Raw genomic sequence first — 7917 nt, 5'->3', positions numbered from 1 at the left:
ACCTCTCTCTCCATCCAGCAATACTTGAGAGAGCTTTACCTCTCTCTCCCCTGTGCTTTACCTCTCCCCCAGCTGTACCTCTCTCTCTCCCCCCAGCTTTACCTCTTTCTCCTCAGCTTTACCTCTCTCCCTCCATGCTTTACCTCTCTCCCCCAGCTTTACCTCTCTCCCCAACTTTACCTCTCTCTCCCCATACTTTACCTCTCTCCCCCAGCTTGACCTCTCTCTCTCTCCCCCCAGCTTTACCACTCTCTCCCACATGCTTTACCTCTCTCTCCCCCTGCTTTACCTCTCTCTCCCTCCAACTTTACCTCTCTCCCCCTGCTTTACCTCACTCTACCTCCAGCTTTATCTCTCTCTCCCTCCTGCTTTACCTATCTCTCTCCAGTTTTTATTTTCTCTCCTCAGCTTTACCTCTCTCTCTCCCCAGCCGTACCTCTCACTCTCCCCAGCTTTACCTCTCTCTCCCCCTACTTTACCTCTCTCTCCCCCTGCTTTACTTCTCTCTCCCCCCAACTTTACCTCTTTCTCCCCATGCTTTACCCCCCTCTCTCCCCAGCTTTACCTCTCTATCCCCCTGCTTTACCTTTCTCTCCCCCCTGCTTTACCTCTCTCTGCCCCCAGCTTCACTCTCTCTCCAGTGAAAAACTGTGAAAAAATGGTTTGACGGGGGCCTGATGAAATATGGATTTACAGACAACTTGACAATTTCTCAGTGTATAATTGTATTTTATCCAATTTAGCTAACCTCGATTCTCCCACCTCACAAATCGAGACAGATTCCCTCGCAGCCAACTAGCTGATGGCTGGGCTTTCATGTTGCCTCCCCAGTGTTCAAACCAAGTCTCTTGGGACTTCACACCGAATCACATTTACTTTGATCAGAAGAAATCTGAATAAAATGTAAATAAATTAAGGATAAATTATTAAACTGGGATGTGTTTAACTGTTTAATTAGATGTCAAGGAGAGAGAGAGAGAGAGAGAGAAAGAAAGAGAGAGAGAGAGAGAGAGAGAGAGAGAGAGAGAGAGGGGGGGGAGAGAGAGAGCGAGAGAGAGAGAGAGAGAGCGAGAGAGGGAGAGAGAGAGAGAGAAAGAGAGAGGGAGAGAGAGAGCAGTGCTTTTTGTCGAGTTTTAACATGGCTTGCCCTTGCTAATTAATCGAGAGCCAGGGTGTTCTACTCTGGGAAGTGTCTGCCAAATATCCTGCAGTGATTTTGCACATCCCAGAATCCCACCAGAAAATATGGTCATGTCTTATTTTCTTTGATTATTCCTTTTACAATTTTTTTACCAACGAAATGCCTCCACTCACTGTCATATTGATGCCTACATCTTTGACTTCTCCAGTCCTATCACTGATCCTGATTTTGTTTCAAGTAGTCCAACAGTCCAACAGAAACAAACTTCCATCTTTACTGTTAGAAGGCCCTTACTGACATCCGTGAGAATCTCTTAAATGCTCATTTACATGTTGCACATCTTCAAAGGTGTGATAACCCACAGACGGGGGGCCCAAGTGAGAACAAGAATGCCACGTTTAAACCACAGGAGGCTGGTGAGAGGAGGACGGCTCATTATAATGTCAGGGATGGAGTGAATGGAATGGTATCAAATACATAGAAACCACGTATTTTATGTGTTTGATACCATTCCATTTATTCCGTTCCAGCAATTACATTTGAGCTTATCCTCCCCAATTAAGGTGCCACCAGCCGCCTGTGATTTACACATCCCTCTGACTTTCAGAGCTTTGGAAGTCACTCCTTCCTCTTTCACACACAGAGACATTTCACATCCATCACAATTAACGACCTTGTGTGTTTTCTGCAAATGTGTTTTGGAAATGAAAATGTAAAATGATTTAATACGCTAATTATCTGTGTGCTAATTAGAATTTAGAATGTAGCTCCTTGTTAATGGAGACAGACATGGCATTGGGCACCTCGGCTGCTGAAGGGGAAAAGCTCCTGTCAAAAGAAGTGTGACTCTCTCTCACATGCCAGCTCCGGACTCATTAATTAAACTCAATATATGTGTGTGTGCGTGTGTGTGTGTGTGTGCGTGTGTGCGTGTGTTCGTGTGAGCGTGTGTGCGTGTGCAAGAGAGGACTCACACAGGGGTGCTGGGTGAACTAGAGAATGGAGGGAAGGAATAATGGGCCATTTTCTGTTTGTAAAACTCTTCCTAGTGTAAAGATGATCTGTCATGTCATGTACAATAGGTTATTTCTCGTAGTGACAGCAGGAAGTAGCCTAGAGCACTGTTGTTATGGTAACATTGAAAACATGTCTTACGGTTGTTGTCAGGTTACAGTTCGCTTGTTCAGGAGGTATTTATATTTTTCTAATGTGGATATGTTCTGAAATGTTTGTTTGACCCACAGCTAGCCTCCCAATTTGGCTTTGGGCACATGACACAGGACGTGACTTTGTCCTTCTCTGTTGAATTCTGGGAGTTCAGTTAAAGCTTGAGGCCATTTTGTCCACTACTGTATCATGTCAACATATATTTTATTTTGCCCGATCAATGAGATGTCATATTTACAGTAAGAAGCAAAGTAAACATCCTTTCCATATGATTTGTCCGATTTTGTTTGATTCATACGTATGGAAGGTGTGTCACAATTGCTAAATGTAAATACAACAGGAGAAATTGATCATTTTTGGAGTCATGTTACTGACATGGCAGCGCTACTGTAGCTAGCAAAATGATTGCTTACGATCTGCAAACAATTTTTGCTAGCTAACTGTGGGGTGAAACAATGTACTTATTTACCATTAATTAGAACCACAAATGTCTTTACTAGCAAAACAGATGCTGTCTCCAAAACTGCAAGGTATCTCCTGTAATTTTACTTTCCAACCATATTGATTTGATGGAATGTATTAAGTGTCCCTTTCGTCATCCTAGTGGTTCAATAAAGAGTACACTATAATATATGCATTTACTCATAAAAAACAAACAAATCTAGCCAATTTGAAATGAGGGACATCAGCTGGAATCACTGAAACAAGGAATTCAGTAGCAGGAAAATGAAATGATCAGCGAGAGAGAGAGAGACCCGAGAGAGAGAGAGACAGACAGACAGACAGACAGACAGACAGACAGACAGACAGACAGACAGACAGACAGACAGACAGACAGACAGACAGACAGATATAACGAGAGAGAGAGCGATATAACAAGAGAGAGACAAAGAGAGAGAGAGAGAAAAAGAAAGCGAGAAAAAGAGAGAAAAGAGAGAGCGAAAGAGAGAGAGAGAGGTTCATGCTGCTGCTGATTGAGCTACATTAAAATGTGCACACAGTGAATATGTTCTCAGTGTTGAATTTATAATTAGTACCTAAACGATTTTAGATTACATCAGAGGAAATGTATATTTAATCTGTATCTGAAGTCAATGTTTACCTCATCAAAAACCTAGGGAGATATTCAGTGTAATTTTCTTGGATTATGATTAAGACAAAATAGATTGGTTAAAACAGATGTCTTGCTAGCAGCTGGTACATTGCATTGTATCGTACCTCGACAATGGCTTTTTCAAGTTCTTTGTGTGCATGTTTTTTTAAATGGTCTAATTAATAAAATAAACTAACCTAAAATGGCAACTATCTAACTCCCTGTGTGTTTGAAAGTACAACAAAACAATAGTTATAAATGATAGTAAAACTAAGTGCATGCTCTTCAACCGATTGTTCACTGGTCGTCCCCAAAGCCAACACTTCCTTTGGCCGCCTTTCCTTCCAGTTCCCTGCTGCCAGTGACTGGGAGGAATTGCAAAAATCACTGAAGCGTGAGTCTTGTATCTCCTTCTCTAACTTTAAACATCAGCTGTCAGAGCAGCTTACCAATCACTGTACCTGTACACAGCCCAACTGTAAATAGCACACCGAACTACCTCATCCTCATATTATTAATTACCCTCTTGCTCTTTTACACCCCAGTATCTCTACTTGCACATCATCAACTGCACATCTATCACTCCAGTATTAATGCTAAATTGTAATTATTTTGCCTCTATGGCCTATTTATTGCCTACTTCCCTACTCTTCTACATTTGCAAACACTGTACATGATGTTTCTATTTTTCTGTTGTGTTCTGTTTCTTGACTGTTTGTTTATGTGTAACTCTGTGTTGTTGTTTTTGTTGATCTGCTTTGCTTTATCTTGGCCAGGTTGCAGTTGTACATGAGAACTTGTTATTTTGTTCCTTGTTCTCAACTGGCCTACCTGGTTAAATAACGGTGTTCTCAACTGTTCTCAACTTAAATAAAGGTGAAATAAACTAAATACATTAAAACAAGTATATGTAATTGAAGTTATGCTAACCTCAGAGACCAACACCCACATAAGCAGCTCATTTATAGGTGAGCTTTTGGTCCTGGTCAGACAGTTACGGTTTAGTAAGTCACGTAAGCCATGATTATTTTCATCATTGTGTCAAGAGATATAGTACTAAAACACTTGAGTGTCTGTCTTGATCCTAGGTCCTGGAAGAGTTGTGCAGACTCAGATATGTATAGGGGTAAGGTAACTAGGCCTCAGGTGACTAGGTATCAGGATATATGATAAACAGAGTTGATGATTGTATGTGAGTGTGTGTCTGTGTTGTGTGTGTTGGAGTGTCAGTGAATGTGATGAGTCCTGTGAGTCTGTAGAGTTCTGTGAGACTGTAGCGTTCTGTGAGTCTATAGAGTTCTGTGAGTGTGTAGAGTTCTGAGAGTGTGTAAAGTTATGTGAGTGTGTAGGCTCTTGTCGATGTGGATGGGAGCCTAAGGCAGGTGTTCAGTCACTGAGTCCTAAGCTTTGTGACAAGCTTGGAGGGGACAATGGTGTTGAACTCAATGAACAGCATTCTCACATACTGTAGGTATTCCTCTTATCTAGCAGTGTGGAGTGCACTTGAGATTGTGTCGTCTATGGATCATTCAGGGCAGTTTGCAAATTTGAGTAAGTCTATGGTGTCTGGGATGATGAAGTTGATGTGTGCCATAACCAGTCTTTCAAAGCATTTCATGAGATGTGAGTGATACAGGGCGGCATGAAGCCTTAGAGTTCTTAGGAACAGGAATGATGGTGGTCAGTTAAAGACGTGAGGATTACAGACTGGGACAAGGAGAGGTTGAAAATTACAGTGAATATGCCTGCCAGTTGATCTGCACATGCTCTGAGAACGCGCCCTGAAATACCGTCCAGCCCCTCGGCCTTCCAAGTGTTATACTGATTAAAGACCTTATGTTGGCCTCGGAGAGCGAGATCACCCAGTCCTCTGGGTCCATGAGAGCCCTCATGCACTGTACATTGTTGTTATTGTCAAAGTGTGGATAAAATGCATTGAGTTCATTTGGAAGTGAGGCATCATTGGGCGGATCATGGCTGGGTCTGCCTTTGTAGATCTGTAATGGACTGTAGGCTCTGCACAGCCCGAGTAATATGATTCCACCTTATTCCTATATGTGACCGATTCAGGAAACTAGCCGTATGTCATAAGTCACAACTTCACAGGAGAGCTGTTTGAACGTAAAAATATTATTTTAATGAAAAGGCTTTTTTTTTTGGCCTACTCGAACATAAGAACTAATATGTGCCTTAATATCAAACTTGTAAGCCATCTGTAAATACAAATAAAAAATTGAAATGTCAAGCCAAGTTGGTTTAGCCACAGAAAAAGTGAGCAACCTTCCCACTAGCCATGATTGGCTGAGATAATGAGTGGGCTGGACATGCAGAGAGATGAGTTTAGATTGGTCTACCATATAGCACGCGTCTGTCTATTGGAGCTGGTTAGTATGTTTAGGTAATCGTGTATCGCGTAGTACAACTGAATATACCTAATGTCAAGTTAAAGTGTACTGTTATCTTGTTATGGCTGCAATCCCGTTAACTTCTTGGAACCCCCCCCCCCCCCCCCCCCCCCCCCCCCCCCCCGGATCCGGGATAATTGTCATCAACTACGCTAAATAGCATAGCGCAACGGTCAAATAATCTTACTCTAAAATATTCATATTCATGAAATCACAAGTAAAATATAGGGAAACACAGCTTAGCCTTTTGTTAATCACCCTGTCGTCTCAGATTTTTAAATGATGCTTTACAACGAAAAGAATACAAGCGTTTGTGTAAATTTATCGATATACAAACAAAACATTATGTACATCTAGCGGCAGGTAACTTGGTCACGGAAATCAGAAAAGCAATCAAATTAATCGTTTACCTTTGATGATCTTCGGATGTTTTCACTCACGAGACTCCCAGTTACACAATAAATGTTCCTTTTGTTCCATAAAGATGATTTTATATCCAAAATCCCTCCGTTTGTTCAGAAATCCACAGGAAAGAGTGGTCACGACAACGCAGACAAATTCCAAATAGTTTCCGTAATGTCCACAGAAACATGTCAAACGTTTTTTATAATCAATCCTCAGGTTGTTTTTAAAATATATAATCGATAATATATCAACCGCAAATGTCTTTATCAGTAGGAGAGGGAAAGGCAATGGCAGCCCAAACTCTGTTGCGTGAGCAAAACTCATGCGACCACCTGACGCGATGTTATCTTTCTGTCTCATTTTTCAAAATAAAAGCCTGAAACTTTGTCTGAAGACTGTTGACACCTTGAGGACGCAATAGGAAAAGGAATATGGTTGATATCCCTTGAAATGGAGCAAAGGAAGGCTATGGAACAGGGAGTTTTCAAAATAGAAGCCACTTCCTGGTTTGATTTTCCTTAGGGTTTCGCCTGCAATGTCAGTTCTGTTATACTCACAGACAATATTTTGACAGTTTTGGAAACGTTAGAGTGTTTTCTATCCAATACTAATAATAGTATGCATATATTAGCAACTGAGACTGAGGATCTGGCCGTTTACTCTGGGCACCTTTTCATCCAAGCTACTCAATTCTGCCCCTGCAGCCATAAGAATTTATCTAGCCAATATTAGCTGGCTGGCTCACTAGCTAACGTTATGTGTATGCTCTCCACTTTCTGGAGGACCAAGTTTTGAAATCAGTGGAATTCGAGTATGATAGCTGAGGAGATCACCAACATCAAACTAAGGCAACCATGCATGTCATTAAACAGGAGACGCGTCCCACCATGATGTATACTGGTAAGATTTTCAGATATTACAAATGTCTAATTTTGACAAAAAGTGGTTTCATTTCAAGTGTACTGTTATCTAACTAATGTTAGCTGGCTGACGTTATGTGTACTATGTTATTCTTTGTATCTCAGACACATTTGCGTGACTAGTTATAGGCATAGAACCTGGTTGATTAGCTACCTGCAGATTCATGCAGGGTAGTAACGCCATGAGTTGTGATTATGGTCCATTGTTTAGCTAGCTAGCTACATGTCTTACCAAAGACCACTCTATTTTTGACCAAGTATTGTCATTTTAAGTTAAAGTATACTGTTAGCTAGCTAGCTAACGTTAGCTGGCCGGCTCGCTAACTAACATTACATCATGCGTTGGGATTCATTGTTTACCTAGCTAGCTATATAGCTAAAAGACTCTCATCTTAGTGTGCCAGAGCACAGAATAACTGAACGCATTTCTGAACGCTCAACACCCATGGAATATGTCCAGTGTCAGTAAACGTTGGCAACAAAGCCTAATTCAATTGTTGCCAACAGCACGGTTAAGGTCACCAACGCTCTGGATAACATAATCAGCTCAGCTAGGGTGAGTAAAATGTGTGGTGTTCTCTCATTATGTGTCTGGAAGTAGCTAGCCAATGTTAGCCAGTTAGCTTGGGTGCTTGACTGTAGTTCTGAGGTCAGAGCTTTTGGGACAACCCTACTTATTGGCAAGAGTGTCCAGTGTGCACTCTGAATGCGAAACCACAGACAGAGCGATAGGGCGAGTAATGTTCAGTGAGCTGTTCTCTCTCTCTTAGTTGTCTGAAGGTAGCT

Source organism: Oncorhynchus mykiss, chromosome 18 (genome assembly GCF_013265735.2).
Source record: "Oncorhynchus mykiss isolate Arlee chromosome 18, USDA_OmykA_1.1, whole genome shotgun sequence".
NCBI classification, from domain to species: domain Eukaryota; kingdom Metazoa; phylum Chordata; class Actinopteri; order Salmoniformes; family Salmonidae; genus Oncorhynchus; species Oncorhynchus mykiss.
Note: the sequence above shows the minus strand (reverse complement) of the source record.